Genomic DNA, 27,583 nt, shown 5'->3' on the forward strand with positions numbered 1-27,583 from the left:
GTGGGTGGCCCTTCTAGGCACCCCACCGCAGATTTTGATATCAAATTTTTGTTTTTAGGTTACTGTAAGTGTGTAAACAAAATTTCGCTTAAATCACCCTACCCATCTCCGAGATCTGGTGTTTTGGAAATTTAGGTAAGGTGTTTTTTTCTCTCTGGGGGATTATTACGAAATAAGATGGAGTGAATAAAAAAAATGGCAACACTGTTGGTAATGTCTTGGCTGATACCTCTTATTGTAATGAAAATAACATAAATATGTTAATCTGCTTTCAGTGGTAATTTTTCTACGATATGTTTGTGCTATATGTGCGCTTCTCGTGTCCACATGTCTTAGATATGATAATCGCTGATCGCCTTAGACGACCATAAGCCAAAGTAACCCGGATAGGTAGGCATACCAAATTAAATTCATGTTTATATCGTTTTCTCATTGCCTTATGTAGATATCCAAAACTGGGGAAAATGGCAAGGAAGAACTTTTGATGGCCAATTTTATGTGTGTCAAGAGGAAGACAACTTTCCTTGACTCCCAAAAATCTTTAAATAGATATTGAGAGAAAAAAGTAATACAACCGTTTACATTACAAAATATTAAAAATAGTTATAAGAAAATTTAAGTTAATAAAGAACGAAGAAGTAACAAGCATAAGACGTAGTGTTTCGGCTCAAGAAGTCAAGGTCCGAGATCGGTTTAGGCGGCAGGTATACCAAAACGTGGTATAGCTGCCACTATAGCCCCTTACCCTAATTATCATAAACGCCAGATCTCGGAGATTGGCGGTGCGCTTTACGCGAAATTTTGTTTATTCTCTTATAATAACCTAAAACCGAAAAATTGGTAACCAAATTTTGGTTCGGTTGCCTAAGTGGACCTCCCCACCCCAAAAACCCACGAAATATATACATATATAGACCAATCATGACAATATCGTATTCGAATAAAACGCAATTAGGAGTAGAAACGAATGAGGTATCCAATTTAGGCAATAAGTGTTTGGGGGAACGCCCCACTCCTAAAAAACGTCCAATTAGGACGTATTTACCGACCATGGCAATATGGGGCTCAAATGAAAGGTATTTGGCAGTAGAACATGGAATTGATACTCACTTTTGATAGAATGTCTCCGGGGGTCAAACCACCGATAATCCCGATTTTGGCGCCATGTGTTGACGGGACGCCTCATCCTGTAAACTCCCCTCAAAACCAAAGGCAATATGGGGTTTAAATAAATGGTATTTGAGAGAAGAGCACGATGCTTATATTTTTTCAGGGCCAAGAGTCTGGGGGACCACCTCACCCACAAAAACACCCCTAAATCAGACATCATAAGAATATGAGGCTAAAATAAAGTATTTTAAGAATGGAGTACACCTTACATCTAAACTTAAATTCGCAGACCAATAAAGACCATATGGGATTCAGATAAAGGCACTTATATTGTTAGACTGTTTATCAAGCGATATACTATTTTCGTAGCATGGTATTTCACTAAAAGCTCTTTAATTGTCGAAAATAAATATTCCTAGGAAAGATTTGTTCCATATTAAGTCCATATGAAAATAAAATTTCGATTCAAATTTTCGATTCAAAAAAATTTCGACCAATTTTTGTGTACGCAAGCAAATACATTTTCAAAAAAAAAACTTTATAAATATTTTGACAAAACTTTCTATGAAATTAAAACTTTCGTTTCAAAAATTTCCTTGACTATTATTAAATAAAAATCTTTTTCATTGGAATTTGTTCTGCTAATTTAAAGTCATTGCCTCTTTCTTATTTAAAAGTAAACTGCATTTCCTTAGTTAAAGTGTAATCTTTTGGCATTTTTAAACTCCACTTTTAGAGAAATTTGCAGCACTATGCAAAACAGCAAACAACGGAAGTCCCTTTAGGCTATAATCCAAAACGGCAAAAGAAAGACCCAGTAATTTGTGATGCGAACGTAGATGGTTTTTGTACAAAATGGTAATGACTACCTAAAGGAAAGGAAAAAAACTAAAACAAAAACAAGGAGGAAACAAAAGTTTAGTATATGGAAGAGTGGATGGATGGATGAATGAATGAATGCGTCGTTTAGGACAAAACATTTAACACGTGTTGCATGCTGTTGTTGACACACGGATGATTTGTCTGTCCCATGCCCCAATGCCATTTGACCGTGAGGCCGGCCACCGCAAATTTTTAGAAAAACAACAGGAAGAAAAGGGGTGGAAGACCAAATAAACTCCTCACATGTCTTGGTGCATGGCACAAAAACCTCTGTCAAACCACACACACACGACAAGAGTACAAAAATTCGAAAAAGACCATTATCCAGTGAAGTCATTGCCAAAAACAATGCCACCACACCAAACACATTCAAAAAGGTAGACCAGTAAAAGTTTACTCGCTCAACTCAACTCAACTCCTCTCACCTAAACCCACTACCCAAAGTTCAGCTGCATTAGCAGAAGTCCCCGTCTTAAGTTAGTTGTTTAAAACAAAAGCCCAAACATACGTACACACAAGAAAAAACTTCTTTTTTGAGGGTATGACGGTCATGCTGATGTTATAATGAAAACATTGCCAACAGACAAAAATCTGTGATTTACTTCACTCTTTCAGCGCAATGGCAGTCAATGGCGGTGGTCGGTGGTCGTTCCAAGGCAAACGGATGAACATATTTTTACAAACCACAAATAATGCTTGTAATTACCCGCAAGGAATGTTAAAATGACAACAGCAAAAACATATATCAGATAGGAACGTGAAATAGTTTAAGAGACAACCAGAATACATTGAGATCAATTTCTCCAAGGCACTTTCTAATAAAAGCTGAACTCGTACATAATAAAAAAAATAAAAGTAACATTTTTTAAAAAACTTTGCCATCGCAGTGGTTTGAGAAAAGGATTAAAGAAACCCAAATTTTTTAGATCAAGGACTTTTCCAATTCCAAGCAATGTGCCACACTTCTTGTAGAAGATTGAGAGAATTTTTGCTGGCACAAAATAAAACAAGTAAAAGCGTGCTAAGTTCGGCCGGGCCGAATCTTATATACCCTCCACCATGGATCGCATTTGTCGAGTTCTTTTCCCGGCATCTCTTCTAAGGCAAATAAGAATAAAAGAAAAGAATTGCTAGAACCATAATTGAATTATGTTGGAGACCATAGCAAAAGTCATTGCGTAAAATTTCAGCCAATTCGAGTGAGAATTGCGATCTTTAGGGGCTCACGAAGTAAAATAGAGAGATCGATTTATATGGAGCTGTATCAGGCTATAGACCGATTCAGACCATAATAAACACGTATGTTGATGGTCATGAGAGGATCCACCGTACAAAATTTCAAGCAAATCGGGTAATAATTTCGACCACTAGAGGCTCAAGAAGTCAAGACCCCAGATCGGTTTATATGGCAGCTATATCAGGTTATGAACCGATTTAAATCTTATTAGGCATTTTTGTTGAAAGTCATGATAAAATACGTCATGCTAAATTTCAGCCAAATCGAATAGGAATTGTGCGCTCTAGAAGCTCAAGAAATCAAGTGCCCAGATCGGTTTATATGACAGCTATATCAGGTTATGGACCGATTTGAGCCATACTTGACACAGTTGTTAGATATCATAACAAAATACTTCGTGCAAAAATTCATTCCAATCGGATAAGAATTGCGCACTCTAGAAGCTCAAGAAGTTAAGACCCAAGATCGGTTTATATGGCAGTTATATCTGGTTGTGGACCGATTGGAACCATACTTAGCACAGTTGTTGGCTTTCATAACAAAACACGTCGTGCGAAATTTCATTCCAATCGGATAAGAATTGCGCCCTCTAGAGGCTCAAGAAGTCAAGACCCAAGATCGGTTTATATGGCAGCTATATCAAAACATGGACCTATTTGGCCCATTTACAATCCCAACCGACCTACACTAATAAGAAGAATTTGTGCAAATTTTCAAGTGGCTAGCTTTACTCCTTCGAAAGTTAGCGTGCTTTTGACAGACGGACGGACATGACTAGATCGACATAAAATGTCACGACGATCAAGAATATATACTTTATGGGGTCTCAGAGGAATATTTCGAGTAGTTACAAACAGAATGACGAAATTAGTATACCCCCATCCTATGGTAGAGGGTATAAAAGTAAAAAAATGTAAAATTTTTTAAAAAACTTTACCTTCGCATTGATTTAAGAAAAGGATGGAGAAACCCAAATATTTTCGATCAATGACTTTTACCAATTTCAAGCAATGTGCCCCAAAATGACACTTCTTTTAGAAGATTCAGCGAATGAACGCTGATTAATGGTTCAACCTACCGATTGCCAATAATGTAAACTTTGCCCATGCATATTCCACTAAGGAACAGGGGCAAACTTCTCACATATCAATTCAAGTTAAAGCTCAATGATTAGGGGCCTCCTTTTTTTAGCCGAGTCCTAACGGCGTGCCATAGTGCGACATCTCTTCTCGCCTCGTCCTAGTCGGTTATGCTAACCTCTGCGCCAATGATATGTCGGCGTTATGTCATGGCTGGGGTTAGAATGCCCCAAAAAATTAAAAGTATTTTTTTTTTAACGCATAACCTTCACTATAGGAAATATGGGTCAGAGACCCATAGAGTATATATATATTCTTGATGGTCATAACACTTTAATCGATCTAACAATGTCCGTTCTGACTGTCCGTAAGTCCACCTGTCTGACTTTCTGTCGAAAGCACGATAACTTTTGAAGGAGCGAAACTAGACGCTTGAAATCTTGCACAAATTCTTCCTATTAATCTAGGTCTGTTGAAATTGTAAATGGGTTATAACGATCCATGATTTTATATAGCTCCCATAGAAACTGATTTCCCGATTCTTGAGCCTCAAGAGTGAGCAATTCTTATACGATTCGGTTGAAAACTTGTACAATGATGTTAACCAGATGTGCCAAGTGCAAGATTGATATCTACTTGTGTAAGAAATAACTGAGGAAAACCCTGCCTTAGATTTATATGTCATATACGTACCTTGTCGATGCGGCTGTCCTTGATTGTTGTTATGCACGTTCAATAGACAGTAATAAACAGCCGTATCAAGAAGTTGTGTGATCCGGAGCTATGTGGTGTGGAATTGAAGAATGCAGAAGACTGATTTCTGTGTTTAATCCATCACGTCAAGATTCAGTGACTTTCCGTGAATGGATACTAAATGTTGAGCGGATGAAAGACATATTTCGTTGGAATGACAATGCCACAATATTTTATGCAGCATTACGTTTGGAGGTGGCGGTTGCATCTTGGGTTTCTCCTGTTAACGAAACCCAAATATCGTGGGTCAAATAGCCCAAGGAAGCTTTTCCTTTCGTTGTCGATGGAACTGATTCGTGATCCAACTGTGATGAACTGTGAAAGATCCAAAAGAAAGCATTGAAAAGTATTTTCATGACGTATTGTCGTTAGCAAAAAAAGCTGGTATCAGCGATGAACATGCAAAAAGTTAAATTGTGTCGGGTCTTAAGGATAATCAATTAAGTGTTGAAAATCATGGTGACATTGAGGAGTATGAAGAGCATATGTATGTCTTTGGAAACATTGCGATTGAAAATAAACAACCGACTTGATAATAAAGAAAAAAGAATGGCTGATCGTTTTAATCAAAACCATCGTCAACAAAGAAAATATGCTATAAGGGGGGCAATAGTATTAATAAAAGCTGAACATGCATCAGATGGTCATTACCGAAAATTATTGACTAGATTCAAAGGTCCATACATCATGGTAAAGGAAGTATTGGGAAATGATAGATATCTTATAATGGATACAGCAGAAATTCAAGTTAAACAGCAGAAATATGAAGCAGTTCATGCAGCAGATAAAATGAAGCCATGGGTGATTTACACGATTTTAATTAGCTCGGCAATGAGAAAGAAGCAGATATATCAGAAGATAAGAATAGAAAATGTTAGTGATTTAGAAATATTATCATTTAATTAGTATTATTTGTTCCCATTTCATCTTATTATTAATTAAAGAATTTTTAAATTTTAGATTAGGTATATTTGTTGCTGCAATTACATTTCACTTCATAAAGAGAATTTATGAGAATTTATGAATTTGTAATTGTTATTACATATGAATAACTTATTTGATATCTAAATCTTTTCTGATTGAGTAGATATGTGGAAGAAAAACCAAAAAAGCGATATCTTTGGTTCCCTGTTATCATGCAGGTTGAGGGGTTCTGTGAGCAAGATGCCACATTGAGCGATGTTTTTGTGCTTTTGGTTCTCTGTTGTTATCCAGGTTGAGCGGTTCTGTGAGTAGGAAGCCACATTGAGCGATGTTTTTGGTTCTCTGTTGACATTCAGGTTTAGCGGTTCTGTGAGCAAGAAATCACTTTGAGCGATGTTGTTGGTTCTCTGGTTGTTGCCAGATAGAGCGGTTCTGTGGCAGGAAATCACATTGAACGATGTTTTGTGTTTTTTTTCCCTGTTGTCATCTACAATAGGTTGAGCGGTTCTGTGAGATTGAAATCACATTTGAACGATGTTATTGGTTCCCTGTTGTCATCCAGGTTGAGCGGTTCTGTGAGCAGAATGCCACATTGAGCGATTATTTTGTAATCACTGAGGACAGTGATTGAAAAGGATGGCCGAGTTGTAGGATTGATATATAATTTGTATGAAGCAACTGAGGAAAAGAAAGGGGCTGTGAGCATTCTAAAACTATGTGGCCTAATCTAAGCTTGAAGAGGTCTACTGCTTTGCTTTCATTGGATAGAACAGACGTCTTAGTCATTGTGTCCGTCATGACAGGTCACTGTCTAATCGGAAAACATGCTAACGGACTGAAGGTTGCCAACAACGACTTTTGCAAAAGCTGTGAGAACATCGAAAAAAAAGGTTCTCATTTCTTTGAGAACTTGTCTGATTTAGCGGATGTGAACATTCGCAAGTTATTGGGCTTTTTAAAGCGATCTGGATGGTTCAACGGTAGGAACTAGAAGGCATCTTCCTTCTCCTGTTCCTGTGGTATCACAATGGACGAAAACGTCTAAGTGAGTCTGACGACAGACTGCCACTTAAACTTAACCTAACCAAACTGAGGAAAACCCTTCCTTAGATTAATATGTCATATTCTACTATACGCAGCTTGTCATACGGCTGTCGTTGATTGTTTTTATGCACGTTCAATAGAACGCTTATTCGATGTAGCTAAAACCTGATAAAGTTGTCATATAAACCAAAATTTTGCACAATGGCATATTCTATGGTTTCCAACATCCAAACCAAGTAAGCCTCGAATTGGACCATAAACTGATTTAACAGAAGCGATCCATGGTGGAAGGTATAAAAAGTTAGGCCCGCCGAACTTTTTATTCAGTTTTTTATTTATTTCCTTTTGTTCCTAATAAGCAAAATGCGAAACACAATGGTGATCGGTTTACGATAATCTGTGACGACATGACGTCCATAGTTGGATGTAGTCTTTTCTAAAGAATCTAGTTGACTATTTTAGGTCCTACCATGAAATGGTTAAACCAAGTACACATTTATATGGAACTAGCTGACCCGGTGTGCCTCGCTACACCTTACTTTTTACACCTTAAAATAATTTATAACCGTATTTAACTCTTGGAGGCCACCGTATCGTAGAGGTTAGCACGTCCGCCTATGACGCTGAACTCCTGGGTTCGAATCCCGGTGGGACCATTAGAAAAAATTTTCAGCGGCGGATTTCCCCTCCTAATGCTGGCATGTAAAACTTCTCTCCAAAGAGGTGTCGCACTGCGGCACAAGGAGGCCCCTTATAATTGAGCTTAAACTTGAATCGGACTGCACTCATTGATATGTGAGAAGTTTGCCCCTGTTCCTTAGTGTAATGTTCAAAATTTGCGTTAAACTCTCAAATATCTTCCATAAGAACACGATTTTGTCCCGTTCGGTGCCATTATATCATTTGGGGGTTATTTTTGGAGTGGGGCGACCCTCCCTAAGAATTGACCCCAAATTTTTATAAAAGTTTCCTATACTATTCTCAAATGTCTTTCGTTTGAGTCCCATATTGTCTCGATCGGCCTGCATGTACGTTTGGCAGTGGATTTGGGGAGGGGGAGCGCCCCCTTAACCACAAATTTTTACATAAATTTCGCTTTCTGCTTCGAAATAAATTTCGTTTAAATGTTATATTGTCCCTTTCGTTCTATGTATCCGTTTGGGTGTGAGGCGACCGGTCAATACTTGAGGTAAAATTTTTATATCAAGTTCGTACTCTACTCTTAAATAACTTTCATGTGATACCCATACAGACCCAAACCGTAAAGAGGTTCGCTTAGATGGGTTTTAAAATGGGGGGTCTTCACCGGTTATTTGACGCCATAGTTTTAAACCAATTTTGTGTGTGTGGGTAACCATTAGGAAGCATTCACAATTTTGATTAAATCGGTGCACCCATCTCCAAGATCTGGCGGTTATGAAAATTGCGGTAAGGGGAGGGTCCGCCCCCCTTCGGATATCAAAAAATGGAGTACCCTATTTTCACCGGGGAACGAAACTTTACCATCTTGAAAATCTGTTCAGCTATTTTTGAGTCTTTACGTTGATTTATGCAAAATGCAAATTTTGCCCATGAACATTCCACTATTAATCAGGGGCAAACTTCTCACATATCAATGAGTGCAATCCGATTCAAATTTAACCTCAAAGATAAGGGGTCTCCTTTTTATAGCCGAGTCCGAATAGCGTGGAGGGGAAAACCACCGCTGAAATTTTTTTTCTAATGGTCTCGCCAGGATTCGAACCCAAGCGTACAGCGTCATATGCGGACATACTAACCTATGCGCTACGGTGGCGTCCTACGGAGATTTATGGTCAGAAATTCCTTAGCCATGTCCGTCTTGCCGCTTATCCTTTCTGTGCTGTTAGGCTGTCTGTCGTGTTTTTGTAATCAAGGTGGAAATCGCATTTGTTACCAAATCGTAACGAAATTTTTCAGACATCAATTTTTTAGCCACTTCTTCTACTAAATTTCCTCTTCTCTTATTTCTTCTGATCAATGACGGCAGTCCGATTAGAGTTTAAGCTCAATGATAAGCGGCCTCCTTTAATATGCCGAGTCCGAACGGCGTGCCGCATAGCAACACCACTTGCTAGAGAAATTGTCACATGGCAGGATACCTCAAAAATATAGCCGGCATTAGTAAGGGGATAACCACGGCTGAAACTATTTCTGATGTTCCCGCCGGGACGCGTTCGGCGTCATAGGCGCACATACTAACCTCTGCGGCACGGTGACCTCCATTTCAGATATCACTCGCAGTAAAATTATTTCAGGTTTTTTCAAACTTTGCACCACTGTCTCTTCGTCCATGGCTTGTGCGATGAGTGTTTATTAAATTTGTCCCTAAAAGGGTTAACAAATCATCGGTTAATTTAGTATGATCACGTACATGCCCATCGTTGTCGTATAATTTAACAAAAGCTTGAAAATGCTTTAATTTTGGCCTGCATTGTTTTTAATGTCAGTGATGTACTTTAAGTTGCCTCAATTCAAAGACTGTCATTAAATGACCCCAACTATGGGAATGGATGTTGAAACGCAGATAAATAAACGCAAAAACAAAAATGGAAGCAACAAAGGTGGTGGTTGTGCATGTTGCATGTGCCATCATATATCAGAAACAACAACAACATAATCGCACTCCTTGACAGGCCATGATGTTATGTTACATGTGATGGGATGTCGCTGAGGTTGCCGTTAATGGTTGAAGATGGCATTCCGAACAACAATGCCAGAACAAATTCACCAAGAAGTCAGGAATTCGCAATGGCCTTATTCCATAACAATTTAAGTCATCTCACTATAACGCACGCGGCCACTTCTGGATATCTTTGCGGTGGACGAGCTCTGAGCTCTGAAATGTTAACGTTTGTCTGTTGCTTACTCTGGAATAGCCCGTGTGTGTTGGTGGCATTGTTTGGTTTGGTTCTGTTTTGGCTTTTTCGCCAACATGTTAAACATGATTTTAACATGTTTTTGCAATTTGGTAGTAAAGTAATAATTGGTTTAAGTTGTGCAGTGATTTTGCTGCCATTGCCACTACCACTGCCACCGATACCGACACCGACCGCTGTAGCTGCAGCTTTGGTTGCATGTTTTGTTTTCCATGGTCCAGCATCTTCCTCATCTTCGTTTGGGCTTTCGTTTTTTCGCAAAATGTTAAATGATGATGATCGACTGTTTACTACCTACTGGAATTCTTTCACATTTCGAACATTTTTCTTGGCGTTTTTGATGAGTTTATAGGAATATGGAACCTGACAAGTTTTCAAACCATACCAAGTTGGCACCCTCCCTCCCAAAAATGGTCAAGACATAACCAAGAAGAAGCTAAGAGACAAGCAAATCATGTCATCATTATTGTCCTACTTGATGAATTCCTTAATTTTGTAGGAAAAAACTACACAAAAGTTAAAATTATTGTGTTTAACAATTGCTGTTGTTACATGTTTCGCTTTAAAAGGGTTCATTAAGCAAGGAAACTAGACTCAGCGTTTTTTAGACATTAAAATATAAAATTTTAATTTTTTTAAATTGACTGACCAAGTAATAATATATTTTCATTTTTTTTGCAACATTTTGAATATTTTTTTTGAAAAATTTTGGCGTGAAGATGAAGCCTATTGAAATTTGAAAGAAGTAAAAAGGCGTGAAGTTCGGCCGGGCCGAACTTTGGATACGCACCACCTCGGGTATATAAGTAAACCACCTTTCGTCAAAATCCGGCGTAAAATGCATACCTTATGACCCATAGCAGCTATATCGATATATGTTCCGCTTTGGACCAAATACTTATAAGTACAAGTCGTTGTTAAATTGTGTAGAACAAAATATTGGTCTTTATAGCAGCTATATCTAAAAATAAACTGAGCTGAACCATATACGACACGGATGTCGAAAAGACTAACACAAGTCACAGTGCCAAATTTCAGTGAAATCCGATTATAAATACGCCTTTTATGGGGCCAAGATTTTTAATCGAGATATCGGTCTATATAGCAGCTATATCCAAATCTGGACCGATATGGGCCAAGTTGCAGATAAATGTCGAAGAGCCTAACACAACTCACTGTCTCAAATTTCGACGACATCGGACAAAAATGCGCTTTTTATGGCCCCAAAACCTTAAATCGAGAGATCGGTCTATATAGCATCAATATCCAAATCTGGACTGATCTCGACCAAATTGAAGACTGATGTCGAATGGACGAACACAAATAACTGTCCTAAATTTCGGCGAAATCGGGCAATAAATGCGACTTTTATGGGCCTTAGACCTTAAATCGAGACATCGGTCTATATGCCAGCTATATCCAAATCTAGGCTGATCTGGGCCACATTGAAGACTAATGTCAAGGGGCCTAACGCAACTCACTGTCCCAAATTTTGACACAATCGGACAATAAATGCGACTTTTATGGGCCCAAGACCTTAAATCGAGAGAACGGTCTATATGGCAGCTATATCCAAATCTGGACCGATTGGGGCCAAATTGAAGAATAATGTCGATTGGCTTAATAGAACTCACCGATACGAATTTCAGCAAAATCAGATAATGAATGTGGCTTTTATAGTCCTAAGACCCAAAATCGGCGTATCGGTCTATATGGCAGCTATATTCAAATCATTATCGATCTTAGCCAAATTGCAGAAATTTGTCGAGGGGCCTAACACAACTCACTGTCCCAAATTTCGGCGACATCGGACAATAAATGCGTTTTTCATGGGCCCAAACCTTAAATCGAGAGATCGGTCTATATGACAGCTATATCCAAATCTGAACCGATTAAAAAAGGATGTCGAAGGACCTAACACAATTCATTGTCCCAAATTTCGGCGACATCGGACAATTAATGCGCCTTTTATGGCCTCAAAACCTTAAATCGAGAGATCGGTCTATATGGCAGCTATATCCAAATCTGGACCGATCTAAGCCAAATTTAAGAAGAATGCCGACGGGCCTAACATAACTCACTGTCCCAAATTTCGGCGACATTGGATAATAATTGCGCCTTTTTTAGGGCCCAAAACCTTAAATCGAGAGATCGGTCTATATAGCAACTATATCCAAATCTGGACCGATCTGAGCCAAATTGAAGAAGGATGTCGAAGGGCCTAACACAACTCAATGTCCCAAATTTCAGCAAAATGGGATAATAAATGTGGCTTTTATGTTCCGAATACCTTAAATTGAGAGATCGGGCCATATGACAGCTATATCCAAATCTGGACCGATCTGAGCCGTATTGAATAAGGATGTCGAGAGGCCTAACACAACTCACGGTCCCAAATTTCGGCGAAATCGCATAATAAATTTGGCTTTATTGGCCCTAAGACCTTAATTCTGCAGATTGGTCTATATGGCGATCACGGAATGCGTGAAGTGGTGCAGTGCTAACGCGAGAACGTCGAGTGCGAACATCTTTACGGACAATAAAATAGCCATAAGGGCAATAACAACCAGGATGGTAAGGTCACGAACAGTCCTGCAGTGTAAGAAGGCGATTAATGCCTTCGCTGAGGATGGCAAAATCCCCATCGTTTGGTTGCCGGGCCATAACGGAGTAAAGGGGAATGAAAGGGAAGACGATTTGGGTGTAAAGGCCAGAGGACTGCCGTCAATGAACTTGGTTAACCCGAAGCCTTTCGGGTTCAGTACGCAGTTCGAGTTAAGGGCGTGAGCGATGTACGCGCATGTAACACTGTGGAACAGCCAAAGAGTCAATAGGACGGCGATTATCCGGATCGTGAGAGGACGTGGCTATTACTGAAAGGAAGTAAGAAGAAGGTCAGTATAGCTATTGGTATCATGACGTGACACATAGGACTCACTTAAGTCAAAACGGTGCTGCAAGTGATTGCATGTGTAGAGCATGCGGGGAAGATGACGAGAATTTGGAGCATTTCCTTTGTCATTTCCCGGCTTTCGCGTCTAGCAGATACCGGCACTTAGGTGGGAACACTATACCAGACATGAACCAACTTAGGGTAGTGGCATGGAACACAACTAAGGATTTTGTAAGTAGCACGGAATTCCTGTCTTAGATTGTCTTTTTCGAGGTTACTTTTTTTGTATTTAAAGCGCACAATAAGCCGATTACTGGCTTAGGTGCATGTCCATAGTGGCATGGGGCGAATAATATCTGCACTCTCTTTTCAACCTAACCTAAGTCCATAACCGTACATACCTCTCTTATAAACCGATCTTCCAATTTTCCATTTCGAGCTTCTTGAGGGCGCATTTCTTACCCGTTTTGATTGAAAATTTGCCATGGCCTCTAACATCTGCACCAAGTATGGTATAGATCGTTTAATAACCTAAAATTTGTTTGCCTTCTTATGAAAAAAAACTATGGGGATATCTTTTTACTATTATCCGTCTTTAGTTTCTGCCTATAAAAAGAAACTGGGGAAAGGCAAAGGAAAGGTCCATAGTAGAGGGAATATAAGATTCCGGCAAGTAGAATTCAACATGCAATTATTTGTTCTAATTTGATTTGATGTGTTCAAAATATGATGTGTTGAGTTCTGATTTGACTTCAAATTTCCAGGACAAATAAAAAGCAGTTGCAATATATTTTGTTTTACTCCACTTGGTACACACTGTTTGTGAATTTGAAACGGTTAGTGGCATAATGTCATTGATTGTCATATAATTCAGTAAAATAATAATTATTGCACTAAGGAGAAGTCCCATGGAATTTTAATTTCAATACCATTGCCAAGTCACCAACCATTTGCCCCTGTCAAGCTAAATTCCTATCATAGAACTGAAAGAAAAAAACAACAATTTGCATTTGCAGAGGCGTTGGAATTCATATCATTTCAAACACTCAATTCATTTTAAGATAATAATCTATTCAAATGAATTTCTGTGATGCTGTGATTCTTCTCTCCAGCCAAGCATTAGTTCTGGCGATTTATTCGGAAATGTATAAAAACTGATTAGAATATGGCAGGGGATTAACATAACTAAACAGGTGTAGTTTCTTCTAATATCCCTACTTAATTAAAAATAGCCGAGCAATTAAGTTTTAGTGCTTTCTTATCGAAGACCATTTGAATATTATCTGCAGGCACTTTGCATAGAATTAGAATATCATTTAAGTAGCGTATGGTTTTCATCACTCACAGCCTATTTAGGTGTTATGAGCTTGAGTGAATCCACGTCACAGATCTATATAAACAGCGGGGTTTTATATAAGCTGTAGACCAAAAGGAAGCCGACTGGTTATAAAATGGCAATGTGAGAAAACAATCATAGTTTTATTGCTATGCTAAAATGACTCGTGTTAAAAATAATTTATTCTCACAGTTGCTAAAAACTTTCCTAAGGAATGAAGAACAGAATGAAGAATTTTTAAAATCCGCCGGCCTATAAAATTGATGGGAGCTTTGTTGCATTCAATGTAGGTCACCTAGGCATAAGGGACTCTTTAAGCCTTGACTCGAATCCTAAAGAAAACATCAGAAAACTTTTTCAGTGGGAGTTATTCCCTCATTAACGTTGATATCATGTAAAATGTAAAACTTCTTTAAAAGGAGGTGCTTCTCAGCGGCATACCGATCGAGGTTGTCCATAAAAGGGAGATCTTATCATTGGACTTGAATACTTGAATACTTGAATCGGACACCACTCATGGATATTGGCACTTGAAACAATTCTAGTTTAGGCAAATTTGTATTTTGTATTTGCCTAAAGTGTTTTTAATATTTTTTGTTAAATAAAATATCATACTCTTCCTAAGCAGGGCTTGAAAACAAAAGACTTAAACAACGAACTTCTTCAAAATATAATATTTTCTTCACATTCTTTATATACGTATGAGTTGCGTGGTATGAGTAGTTGATTGACTGAATCATCAGCGTCCAGTAAAAACGGCCCAAACTGTAGGAACCATAAAATATGGGAAATTGGGTCTTGATTCGTAGAAAGCACAAATTATACAAAAAAGGCAAATATTGCTCAGTCCAAATGGGTAGAGTAATAACGCCGCCATTACTAATAGTTCGGTGGTTCCTCCACCATGGGTTGCATTGGTCGAGTTCTTTGATTGATTTATCTTACTTGAGGGCCCTCCTTGCGCAGAGGTTAGCGTTTCGGCCTGCATTTGAATTCTGGCGACATCAGACAATTTATTGGCTGTGGTTTACCCTCCCAATGCTAGCGACACTCAGTGGAATAGAATCGAAAAAAACAAATAAAAAATTTAAAGAGCTGAGGTGTTATCGAGATCATGTATAAAATTTCAAGGTCTCAGATGGTTCGGGCGCATCTTGCCAGGGCCCTCAAGTTGGTCATCTCGGTATTTGGAAAAATTGTTCCCGCTGCCAAATAATTTGTGCTCAGATTTCCAAAAAATTTTTTTTTTTTTTTGCTGGATAGTGCTCAAAAATCTCTACAAGTCCGCTTGAGGTATACAATATCTCCACTAGTTTCGGGATTATTCAAATTTTAATTTGTATCCGAGCCAGGACACTCGAAGTAACAGCGAGAGCCGTTTCCGCTGTCTAGCGTTCGAGGTTTTTGACGCAACTTTCGAGAAATGCACAAAAAAACGTGTATACCATGGTAGTCTGTAGTTGCATGGACAAAAAATCTATCACTACAACACATAAGCACATGCATTGTTTTCATCTCAAATGGTATGGCATAAGGTTCAACCCTTTGCAACACAGTAGGCTTTATGGCATCCTAACACTTTCCCAGACAGTCGTCTCTTTCGTTATTATGCGCTATACTCGGGCATTTCGGAGTTTCGGATCCTTAGCAAGCACCCTGCGGAAGCTGGAGAACTTCTGCACTCTCTGAATATTTCACCAAGAACTTGAACTTGATTTGAGATTCGCAAAGTGCTTATGGTCTGAAGCGTCGCATCAACGACAGGTGAACTCCAGAAAATTTTCACCAAGATATGTTTCCTCTCCAGAATATTTACCATAAAGGACGACAGACTAATAGGACAAAAATCTTTTGGTTTCGGGTGGTACGGTTCTTCTGCTTTTGAAATGAAATGACGTTTGTGTGCCTCTATCGCACAGATATGCAATACCGATACAAGCAGAGTTCTTCTCCCTAGGCCTAGAATCCAATCTTTCGAACATAGTTTGTGATTTGATACATTATCAGGACCTCGGGATTTGAAGGAGGCCCTGGCGAGTTTATCGTCTTCAGGATTTTCCGAAATGCATTTTAATGACAAACTCTTATGGCGCACAGTGGGACAGAACAAAAAAAAAACTAGTAAAAAATATGAAGTGTGAGAACGGGATGAGAGATATTGTGTGCAAAATTTCATGGCCCTAATTTTTCGGCTGGCTTTTGGCAGGCCCCCAAAGTAGGTCACTTCGGTATTTTGAAAGTTTATTGGGGCTACGTTTGTAGTCTCACAAGATGGTCGTTCACCATAATCTCCATAACTTTGGAGAGCACGGAGCATATCGCAATTGGTCGGTAATTCGCAGGGTTGTTCGCCTCACCCTTTTTGGGTAAGAGGCGGCGCGAATAGCAGAAAAAGATGCTGAAATGATGCAGTTATTTTAGTTACCAAAAGACGCAAGGATATTAACTACATACTTGCGAAGTTAAGAAAAGCTCAAGTATGTTATTTTGGTGCCCTTTGACACATGTGTCGGTTCATTCACTAGTTTCGTCAGTCCATTCTGCGTGGCGAAAAGCTCAGCGTATTGACCTTCCGGAGTCGTGCGTCCCGAAAAGGAAAGCCAAGAGAAGTTATAAGCATTGAAACCACCAGCAAAAACGATTTCACTGTGCGGACATTCTTCTAAAATCGTAGTGATTGAGTCAGAAAGGTAGTCAAAGCCTCTTAAGGAAGCCTCCCATTCCGGGTTAGGACTTCTATATAAAAATCTAAAGTAAAGTACGTGTGTTTCAATCCTTAATTTAACCCAAAGAGAACAAAATTCTGGATCTTGTGAGCCCATGTGCTGCTTCGTCTGGGACACTATATCATTAGGTATATATAGCACAAGGCCTATGTGGGGAAGGGACAGCGTTCACAGTTAAAAGTTACACAGTTTGGAAGCCAAATAATATGAAAAAAGTGAATTGTTTGGCCAAAAAAAGTGTTTTTCATGGTATAGCATTCACAAAACTTGCTTAAACACCGTACATATTGTAGATGCGTCTTAAGTAAAACTTAAAAAAGATATGTCATAATAACGGATGCTATATGTACTTCAATATATAAAATTTTTTTATTCCAATTTTTTTTCGATTTTATCCCACTGTGCGGCGCCTTGTTGTCCTTTGGAAAGTTTCCCGGGAAATGTGTATTCAGGAGTAGATTTAGTGTTCCCTCACTAGACAATGGAGGCCACCGTAGCGCAGAGGTTAGCATGTCCGAGTATGACGTCTGGAATGTCTGGGTTCGAATCCTGGCGAGACCATCAGAAAAAATGTTCAACGGTGGTTTTCCCCCCCTAATGCTGGCAACATTTGTGAGGTACTATGCCATGTAAAACTTTTCTCCAAAGAGGTGTCGCACTGCGGCACGACGTTCGGATTCGGCTATGAAAAGGAGGCCCCTTATCATTGAGCTTAAACTTGAATCGGACTGCACTCATTCATATGCGAGAAGTTTGTCCCTGTTCCTTAGTGGTACGTTAATGGGCAAAATTTGCATTTTGCACTAGACAATGGCCATACATTGCTCCGACTTCTGAAAGTACCCTACCGTAATAGGTTTAGAGGCTAGGACCTTCAGTAGCCTACATAAACTCAACTACCGATGTACATAACTTTCTCGCCCTTGTATACTCAGCCCTGAGGTGTCCTTGTGGCTTTCGCCTTATTGCAGAGTCTTCTGCAACCCATTCTGAAATGTTCTGTCGATCACCTTGGCGGTTGTTGTTTGCTCCTTGGCTTTGGTTGTAACACCTGCAGACTTAAGCTGGTAACATTTGTGATGTTTTTTGCCACGTAAAAACGTTTCCTCAAAGAGGTGTCGCACTGCACCACGCCGTTCGAACTCGGCTATAAAAAGGAGGTCCCTTATCATTGAGCTTAAACTTGAATCGGACAGCACTTATTGATATGTGAGAAGTTTGCCCTTTTCCATAATAGAATGTTTGCATTTGTAGACTTAAGCGAGTCTTTTAGTTCGTTCGTGATCCGCTTGACCAACATATGAATGTCTTCCACATTTTCCACTTTCTTCTCAGATCTACAAAGGAAAGTTCTGTAGTGCCAAAACTGAGCCCAAAACGGAATTCCCTCTGTTAAGAGGAGGGACATGAATTTCTCTATACCTGGTGGTTCTTGTTGTAGGCTACAACAAATGCAAATACAAATGTGGCTACAAGTTATATGTGGAGGTGGCGAACCTCGTCTAGCTCCTGTAGGTGAGCAAGCTCGTTCCAGTCCTAAGCATCAATCGCCGCAGGAACTTGGTGGTCTTTGGTTAGTTAAAGACGCCAATAACTCATCTTGTCGTATAAAGCATCATAGGAACTCAGTATTTAAGCAAGAGTCGGTGCCGCCCAGCCTCTCACTGAGACTCTCCACTCGATACCGCTGATTGTCCGCGACTGCCATTGCAGCTACTTCGTATGGAGCATTCCCAATCGGCAACCTGTGGACGCACCCGGTAGCTCGCAGCTAAGCTTCTTGTGACAGCGATGAACACCACATAGATCGGACCTCAAAATCCCAGCCTGTGTATTGCTCACATGTATTCAGTGAAGGACTCGATATCTGCTGATGAGCATTAGCGTAACTGTCGACTATGAGGTTCGTTTTCCCCACAAGAACGGATTTGACCAGCAACCTTAGGGTAGAAGGCTGCATCTCTGAATAGTGTGAGACATGTATAGGGGGAAGAAAGCATGATATACCAATCTCAGCTTTAACTTATCAAGTTTGGCTTCTGTATATCATGCTCTCGCATTTGCATTTGTATATCATGCTCTGGCGAAAATTGCACCTGACATCTAATGGCACGAGTATACCCTCCATAAAGGATGTCATATATTGGGTTGCCCAAAAAGTAATTGCGGATTTTTCTTATAGTCGGCGTTGACAAATTTTTTCACAGTTTGTGACTCTGTAATTGCATTCTTTCTTCTGTCAGTTATCAGCTGTAACTTTTAGCTTGCTTTAGAAAAAAAGTATATTTGATTAAAGTTCATTCTAAGTTTTTTTAAAAATGTATTTACTTTCTTTTAAAACATCCGCAATTACTTTTTGGGCAACCCATTACAAAAGATTCGTCCTGGCACAAGCTACTGGCTATAAATTTATTTATTTAAATTTTCTACAATATTTACTACAAAATTTTGATTTGGAAAATTCACAATTGAAATGTTTGCCTTGCACTTGTCATAAATATCATAAATGTAGCTCTCTAGGCTGTTATTATCATTTAGAAGCATAAATGACTATCACCTAACTCATTTACTTTTTTCTCATCCCTAACCATATCTGTCCTTTTAAGAAAATTCTTGAGATGTCCTTGAAACTTTTGCAAATTTAAAATGCAAATTATGACATTCCTGCGAGTGTTCATTGAACTCTCAACTGCCTATCACAAAATGCTTAATGACTGACCATCCTATTCACAAAAGTGAATGTCTTGCCAGTAAAAAAAACCTATAATTTCCTAGAGAGCCAACCTACGAAGGAACTGCAACAAAAAAAAGCTCCTCAAAACCTTCATGCAAACAACATTCCCACGAATATCAAAAATCACCTCCCCAAGTCATAGTCATTACAAGGCTTGACTCTTCAAGCCACAGACAACCACATGTGGCATGCCTAGCCAACATATGCTGCTACAGCTAGAGTACAGCACCTAATTACCTGCCGCAATGTTAATAATAACAGTAGTGATAACAACAAATTATTATGTTGAACATGTTTTGAGTGGCATAACGAAAGACCAAAAAACAATCACAACAACAACTACCACATCCCAAAATATGGAAGAAAACAAAAAAACTAATTGAAGGCAATTTGAGTAGACCAAAAGTTATGATTTATTGCCAATGTTATATGAGAAGCAAAGGCAGTGAAGGAAAATAGGCCCATAATTGAAAGGAGTGTCAAAACATCCTCATGGCAGTAGCCCACCATCACTAAATATATATCACCTACATGCCGATGCAAAGTATGGCAGGGAAACAAGTAGAAACTGGACACCCGGCCTATTAAAGCTTTGGCAAATTTCGTTTTCTACCAACCAACCATCCAACAATCCAGCGATCTATTCACAGCCCTGCTTAATAACTGTCTGTCGGTACTGCCTACCAACTCTTTGTCTGTTTGCTCTTTTTCCAATCAATTATTTACGATTTCATTTTCATCATTAACTGCACGCAAGCGCGTCAATATCATTTAAAACCATGAAAGCTGCAACACGCATGCGCAACACCAATTCAATGTAACACAGCATATAGCTTAAGACATCATGTAAGCCAAGTCCATAGCCAACAAAACCCCATGAAGCCTTAAAGGAAACAAATAGAGTTGAAAACAAAACAAAAAAAAACTATGCGTCTTGTTTTTTCCTTCTCACGAAATTTGAACTCTTCGTGTGCAAAAAAAAACAGAGGATCTCAAATGAAAATAGAAAAAGTCTTGAGAAACGAGTTCACTAAGCCTATGGGCAAAATGATGTAATGTGCTAATCACACATGCGCGCACACACACACACACACGCACACACACTCATATACGTGAACATTTACCAAATCTCTTCTTCAGGTCTATTGCATCCTGTTTTATTCCTAGGCGTTTGTTGGAATACCCCCAAAACCACACTGTTTAGGCTTGCTGCTCATAGAAGGGGACAAGTACCTTGGGCGTTTGTTGGCATGGCATGACTGTTATCTGTTACAGCAAATCACATTGTTAACAGAAAAAAACTGCCAGAATCCAAATAAACTTTGGCTAACATTTCATGATTTATCAATTGCGATGGTTTATTTGTTCACGGCTTCGAAACACCATGAAACTGAAGATTTTTACTTAAAACCTGTCAGAATTCTTGAATACTTAATAACACCGCTACCTTTGTTAATAGGATAAGGGAGGAAGTTTTATATGTGGCAATATGTTTGGAAAATCTAATCGATGAGGTTCAGAATTGGAGGTCTCCATGCAGCATTCCTTCTCAGACTATAAACCTAATGTTGCGATATTCTGAGAAGGAATGCTCCATGGAGACCCTCCAGTCCTGAACCTCATCGATTAGATTTTCCAAACATATTGTCACATATAAAACTTCCTCCCTAATCCTATTAACAAAGGTAGCGGTGTTATTAAGTATTCAAGAATTCTGACAGGTTTTAAGTAAAAATATTCCGTTTCATGGTGTTTCGAAGCCGTGAATAGCACGGCCAGCGCCGAATCAGAAAAGCTTCTGTAATGAGTTGAAAACCATCTGGCCAAAATTCGGAAGACTACTCCAAAGTAGACTTGGGCAAGATAATTTAGATTGTCCAAGTATAGAAGACATTGACGACAATGTCAAGAGGATTACGACTGCACTAGTGGACTCTTTCGAAGATAGTTGTCTTCTTCCAGAAATGATATAAGTCCAAGAAAAGCCCTGGATGACCGGGGATATTTGCAACATTGGAAAAGAGGTCCGCAGACTTTTTAACAGAGCACGTCGTAAAAAATCGGAAGTATATTGGGATGTGTATTACACAAGGCTCAAAAAATACAATAGATAACTAGAGCGGCAAAAGGTGTCTCCTGGAAGCTTTTCATTGACCAGGGCGATAGCCGTAATGACACCGCCAAGATGAAAAAGTAAAATTTTTCAAGTTTTTTCCCAGTTAGGGCGAGATCATCAAATCTTCGCCTGTTTCTCGTTCGAGACGAGCTCAATGATCGGAGATGCAAATGGAAAACGAAAGCCAAAGATAGCAACACACACCAACCACTATGGGACGCGTTTCGTCTTTGGCTATAGAAGACTTTTCAACCATATTAGGAGTGATGGCTTCAAGGGCCATACGTTGGTATGTTGCATTTGAATCGTATTAATAACGAAAACGCATCTATGATTCGCACCTGGGCACACGGAGCAACAGCGAGAGCCATTGCCGTTGTCTTAGCGTTCGAAGCCATCGATACAACTTTCAACAGATGAACAAAATCATGTGTAGTACGGAAGAAGTGTAGTTTGTCACAGAAGGAATGTCTGTCATTACACAAAAATACATGCATTGGGAAAAGTACAGCTAATAAGCAAGGTTGAAAAAGTTTCTCTAAAAAAGACGACATGGGAGTGAGAGCAAAAATAACGGAGGATACGTTGAGGCTTTTAATGAAAATGCATTTTCCACAGGATACGACGACGGGACTCATGGGGACACCGGAATCTGGGAATAATGAGTCTGATCGAGGGTTTATCATAATGGAATTTGTGGTCAAGGAAGTTTTGAGGAGCTTCAAACCATTTAAGTAACCTGAACCCGATGAAATATTTCCGCCGTTATCTCAGAAGGAGTCTGACCATCTGGCGCCTCATCTGGCCAATATATTCACAGCGTGCCTAGGACTTGCATATACTCCAAAAGCCTGGCAGGAGGCAAGCTAAACATGGGAGTGAGAGCAGAAACAACGGAGGATATGTTGAGACTTTTGATGAAAACGCATTTTCCAAAGGATACGACGACGGGACTTACGGGGACACCGGAATCTGGGAATAATGACATTGAACGAAGGTTTATCATAACGGAGTTTGTGGTCAAGCAAGGCTTGAGGAACTCCAAACCAATTAAGTCACTTGGTCCTGATGAAATATTTCCGTCGTTATCTCAGAAGGAGGCCGACTATCTGGCGCTTCATCTGACCAATATTTTCACAGCGTGCCTAGGACTTGCGTATACTCCGAAAGTCTGGCAGGAGGCAAGGGTGGTGTTTATATCCCAGCCCGGCAAGGCAAGTATGCGACCCCAAAGGCCTACAGACCTATAAGATTTACGTCCTTCCTACTCAAAATTATGGAACGCATTGTGGATACTATGATAAAGAGTAGGATATCCAGCGAACTACTTCAATACAAACAGCATGCCTATGTCAAGGGAAGGACGGTGGAGACTGCTCTGCACGAGGTTGTGCATAAAATAGAAGAAATCTTCCATGCCAAGACATACACATTGGCGGTTTGCATTGACATCGAGGGGACGTTTAATAATGTGCGGAGTGACACATTGATTCAATCCTTAGACCAGTACCGGGTGGACCCGTTCCTTAGGGACTGGATAAGCCATAAGCTAAGGAACATGGGATAAATTGCGGGTTCCACGACATAAATATAAGGGAGAAAGTGGCACAGGGCACGCCACAGGGGGGCATTTTATCGTCACTCTTTTAGATGACCACCATAAATAACGGATGCTGAATGAGGAGGGATTTGAACCCGTCTGCTATGCAGACAATGTTATTATACTTCTAAGGGGTACGGATACGAACGAGATATGCAGAAGGGCCGAAAGGGTCTTGCATATGGCATATGACTGGGCTAGACCCAGAGGTCTCAATGTTAACCCAGAGAAGACTGAAATATGCATGTTCACGAGGAAGACGAAGGTGGGCCAATTTGAGGCACCACGTTTCCTCAATAGAACGATTTTGATATCTAACAAGGTCACATACTTAGGAGTGATGTTGGATAGGAAATTGAATTGGAAGTGTCACATTTAGGAGCGTACTGAGAAGCCTCAAAGATGTTGGGCACTATGTAGACCGGCCGGCCGTAGGCTCAAAATGGGACCTGAATCCAAGGATAGTCCACTCAATGTTAACCTAGAGAAAACTTAAATCTGCTTGTTCACGAAGAAGACAAAGGTGGGCCAATTTGACGCACCACATTTCTTCAATAGAATGATTTCGATATCTGACAAGGTCACATGCTTAGGAGGGATCTTCCATAGGAAACTTAATTGGAAGTGTCACATTCAGGAGCGTACTAAGAAAGCTCAGAGATGTTGGGCACTATGTAGACGCACCGTAGGCTCAAAATGGGACCTAAATCCGAGGATAGTCCACTGGCTCTACAGAAGAATGATTATACCAATACTTACTTACGCCTCATTTGTTTGGTGGACTGCTATGGAGAAAAAGTGCAACGTTAGGACCATACAACAAGTTAAGGATAGGTCAAAGCTAGGCGACAGAGTGGGTCTGGGGGTCTACATTGAGAACCCAAGGACTGAGATCTGTTTTAGACTGTCTGACTATAATACGGTCCTACAGGAAAAGATCCGGGCGATCACGGAATGCGTGAGGTGGACTGGTGCTAACGCGAGTACGTCGAGAGTGAAAATCTTTGCGGACAGTAAACTGGTCATCAGGGCAATAACAATCAGGACGGTAAGGTAACGTACAGTCTTGGAGTGTAAGAAGGAGATTAACGCCTTCTCTGAAAATGGCACAATCCGCATTGTTTGGGTGACGGGCCATAACGGAGTAAGGGTGAATGAAGGGACAGACGAGTTGGCAGTGAAGTCAGAGAACTGCCGTCGATAAACTTGGTTAAACCGAAACCGTTCGGGTCGACGCAGTCCGCTTAAAAGCGAGGGCGACAAACGTAACACATGTAACACTGTGGAATAGCGAAACAGTCGGTAGGACGGCGAAAATCCTATGGGGTGATTCGGATCGTGAGAGGACGAAGCTATTACTGAAAGGAAGCAAAAAGGTGATCAGTATAGCTTTTGGTGTAGTAACGGGACACAAAGGACTACGTGCTCACTTATGCAAAATCGGTGCGGCAAGTGATAGCATGTGTAGGGCATGTGGGGAAGATGATAAGACGTTGGAGCATTTCTTATGTCATTGCCCGACTTTCGCAGTTAACAGACACCGGTACATAGGTGGGTACACAATACCAGACATGAACCAATTTAGGGGAGTAGTATGGAAAACAATTAAGGATTTTGTAAATAGGACGACGATCAATTCCTAACTTAAAATTTTCCTTTTGGGGTCACTTTCTTAAGTTTTTAAAGCGCACAACAAGACGATCACGGGCTTAGGTGTATGCCTATAGTGGCATGGGGCAGATATATATCTGCACCCTCTTTTTTAACCTTACCTAAGTGGTTTGAGAGATTTTTATATTGATTTCATTGAAAATATTGTATGCTGGCCACCGTATATTGGAACTTTGAAAGCGATAGCTTTAATTGCTTGTAAGTTTTAATTTTATATAATAAATATTGGGTTGCCCAAAAAATAATTGCGGATTTTTTAAAAGAAAGTAAATGCATTTTTAATAAAACTTAGAATGAACTTTAATCAAATATACTTTTTTTAAACTTTTTTTCTAAAGCAAGCTAAAAGTAACAGCTGATAACTGACAGAAGAAAGAATGCAGAGTCACAAGCTGTGAAAAAATTTGTCAACGCCGACTATATGAAAAATCCGCTATTACTTTTTGGGCAACTCAATAATAAATAAAAAAACAAAATAAATAAAAACTATATTTTTAAGACGAATTAGCAACAAATTCATCTTTTTTTTACGTATATTTTAAATTTTCGTAAATAAATGTTCAGAAAATTTATTTAGACGTTGCTATAATTTAGTCATACCTTCACATTTTTAAATCTGTTTCATGGTGTAATCATTTAGGCATTGCTTTCCTACATTTATTAGGATGAAATTGCTTTAAGTCACTTAGAACATTCGTTATTCTGGTTTGGCTTAGATTTTATTTGGATTAGGTTTGTGTTGTGTTGCGTTGTCTAGTTTCACTGTGGATCTTCACCTAAGGGGGAAGGCAAATAGTGACAGATGTTCACATGCCACCTTAGAAAAGCAGATTTTTCTCCCTGCTCATCTGATAGACACACTAAACATTTTATCACGCGATCTTCTAAATCGCATCGTATAGTCAGACGTAATAATAGCGTGTGATTTGTGTCATGATTTCTAAACTGAAACTGTTAAAAATTGGCGGGATGCCATCGAAATTCTTGGCAAGCCCGTTGCTTCTAGTTGCTCTGGAGTTTGTAGAGGAAAGACAGATTGACCAAATTTAGACTTGAACCAGTTTTGGGATTTAGATCAAGTGTGAATTACATGTGAAAGAAATTTACAAGCATTTGTTTACATTTAGTGTTTTGCTTTTTGGTAAGGTGTAAACTATTTCTACGTTAAGTCGTTTAAACAATCACTCAGTGGGTTATTAAGCTACCGAATTAAACAGGTAAATTGTGGATGAGCAAACTGGTTAAGTAACTAAAGTTTGGAATTTTTGATACGGGAGCATGCAGAATAAGAAATTGGAAATTGAATAAATAAATAATTGAAGGCATTTTTATGCTCTTCACTGTAGGAAGGGGGTATATAAAACTTGTAGAATAAATAACCGGAGGCCACCATAGCGCAGAGATTAACATGACCGCCTATGAAGCTGAACGCCTGGGTTCAAATCCTGGCAAGACCATCATAAATCATTCAGCGGTTGTTATCCCTTCCTAATACTGGCGACATTTGTGCGGTACTATGCCATGTAAAAACAACTTCTGCCTCCTCCTGAGGCACGTCGTTCGGACTCGGCTATAAAAAGGAGGTCCCTTATCATTGAGCTTAAACTTGCATCGGACTGAACTCTTTGATATGTGAGAAGTTCGCCCCTGTTCTTTAATGGAATGTTCATGGGCAAAATTTGTATTTGCAGAATAACTAACCACCATAAAGTCGACGACCCTGCAAACGATTTAAGGGCCAAAACAAGATGCAAATCTACATCTTCCATGTTCGAACTCTATACAGATAAGTTGCTGTATACGAACTGATGAATTTGCTGGAAAAGTACGAGGTTTACATTACCGCCTGTAATGGAGTTTGATTGGGCTGGAGAGAAGCCGCAAAAACACTCTAAGGAAAAGCGTTGTAGAGCCTCATTTGGCCGTTCTGAAGTGATCTTGGATAGGAAATCCAGTAACGTACCGAGAACCCTACAGGAGCTAAAGTAGACTAATACTAACATAAGCCTCAGTAATTTGGTGGACAGCGAAGGAGAAAAGGTGCACTAATAAGTCATTACCACAGGTTCAGAGAACATGTTGTCTTGGCGTAGGCGGGGCGATGAGGCAGCCACTGCAGCTATGAGACTTGTGGCAATGGGAGGGTACATGTTAGATAGGGGCAGGTCAGGAGTGATATAATCGAAGCGACTATTAGAGAACTGGATGGATTGGAATACCTGGGACGACACTCGAGATCGAGTGTGAGACACTGCTGCCAGCAGCACGGTCTTGGATTGATGGAACTTCGGTATTGTCAACTGGTAGTTAGGTAAGGCTTGTTGGGCGCTCTAAAAACTAGAAAGTAACTTCCAAAAAAAAAAATCAGTTTTAGGAATTCCGTGATACTTACAAAATTCTTCATTGTTTTCCATGCCACGCCACTAAGTTGGTTCATGCCTGGTATTGTGTCCCCACCTAATCTGTAAGCGGCGAAAGCCGGGCAATGACATTGGGAATGCTCCAACGTGTCATCTTCTTCCCCACATTCCTTACATATGGTATCACTTGCCGCACCGATTTTGCATAAGTGAGCTCGTAG

At 39.7% G+C, this 27,583-nt stretch overlaps 2 protein-coding genes across 2 annotated transcripts in view; one reads left to right on the plus strand and one right to left on the minus strand.

Annotated features, from left to right (window-relative positions):
* The window catches only part of LOC106094039 (molybdopterin synthase catalytic subunit-like), a 515,852-nt gene that overhangs the window by 121,069 nt on the left and 367,200 nt on the right, over positions 1-27,583 (minus strand). The window contains exon 7 of the mRNA XM_059370219.1: positions 5,002-5,376. The gene's annotated coding sequence lies outside the window, so the exon portion shown is untranslated. The remainder of the gene's footprint in view (positions 1-5,001; positions 5,377-27,583) is intronic.
* LOC106089370 (protein Wnt-2) overlaps positions 1-27,583 on the plus strand; it is a 94,208-nt gene that overhangs the window by 40,921 nt on the left and 25,704 nt on the right. The gene's annotated exons all lie outside the window — the stretch shown is intronic.

The sequence above is a fragment of the Stomoxys calcitrans genome, chromosome 5 (genome assembly GCF_963082655.1).
Source record: "Stomoxys calcitrans chromosome 5, idStoCalc2.1, whole genome shotgun sequence".
Lineage (NCBI taxonomy): Eukaryota > Metazoa > Arthropoda > Insecta > Diptera > Muscidae > Stomoxys > Stomoxys calcitrans.